This window comes from Penaeus monodon, chromosome 23, assembly GCF_015228065.2.
Source record: "Penaeus monodon isolate SGIC_2016 chromosome 23, NSTDA_Pmon_1, whole genome shotgun sequence".
Classification (NCBI taxonomy): Eukaryota; Metazoa; Arthropoda; class Malacostraca; order Decapoda; family Penaeidae; genus Penaeus; species Penaeus monodon.
The window spans coordinates 32,769,722-32,770,809 of NC_051408.1; the positions used below are offsets into that span (position 1 = coordinate 32,769,722).

The 1,088-nt window shown below is 38.1% G+C and overlaps 1 protein-coding gene across 1 annotated transcript in view; it reads left to right on the plus strand.

Annotated features, from left to right (window-relative positions):
* The window catches only part of LOC119587931 (protein trachealess-like), a gene marked incomplete in the record, with an annotated part of 132,256 nt that overhangs the window by 117,920 nt on the left and 13,248 nt on the right, over positions 1 to 1,088 (plus strand).

A 1,088-nucleotide genomic window follows, 5' to 3' on the forward strand; every position in this document is an offset into this window, starting at 1 on the left:
GAAACATTTTTCAAACGAGCCCCTCAATATCCCGTCTACCTTTGTCTTCCACCCAAAAAAGGAAGGAAATCAATCTAGAAAATTACGCTAATAAAGATCCTTCCATCGAGGCGTCACTAAGAACATAATGAAATCGTATGCTGTTTCGCCGCAGAGTTTATCGTGTATTCTTTTATCCATAATAATATCATGGACGAGAAGCTGCATTAGTCATTCCGTCCGTGTCTTAGAGTGGCCCCAAGGAGGGGGGTGGGGATGCAGGGGGATAAAGAGAGGGGATATTGAGGGAGTGGATGAGGAAGAGGAGGGAAAGGTAGGGGAGGAGAAGGGTGGGAAAGGAGGGAGAGGAGGAAGAGGAGGGGGAGGAGGAAAATGAAGAAAAGGAGGCGAGGTTTGGATTACGCTAAGGGTAAGAAAAGGAAGGGGAAAAACACGATGAGTGAAGAATTGTGAGAGGTAGGCTATAGAAGAAGAAGAATTAAGATATAGGAGATAATATACACACGCGGGATAAGGGTGAAGAGACATGGGAAATTTCTGAAAAAAATAGGATAGGATGTTAATTGATAATCCACGGATATCCACGTATAGTCATTATGTATTCCTCAGTAGAACGGATGAATCAGCTTTTATTTTCTTATTTATTTTTTTTGACTGAATTTGAAACATTTTTTTCAGTCTCATTTATTTATTGTTTTTTTTTCTAATTCTTCTTTTATATCATTTTATAATGAGAATTCTAATCAGTGTACTTTACTTTCAGGAAAGCTCTATTTGAAATATCAAAACTGCTTTTCTAATATATTTATCCTGTTAACAACGTTACGCCTGTTCAGTTTATCTTGATGATTCAGTGTTTATCTATAACGACAACAGAATATATGTGCATTTTCTTTTACTTTGGGTTAAAAAGACCCGTGCCTAATGCCCCTCTGTAATTTCCGACACTTTTCGCTCTATTTGCAACTTTAAACTCGATCCATTGTTATCCATCTTTCATACTGCAATTACCCCCCACGTCTTTTTTTCCTGATAGGATCTCTGTGTATCATTCTATCAGTTTTTCTTATCACCTGGGAAGTGATTTC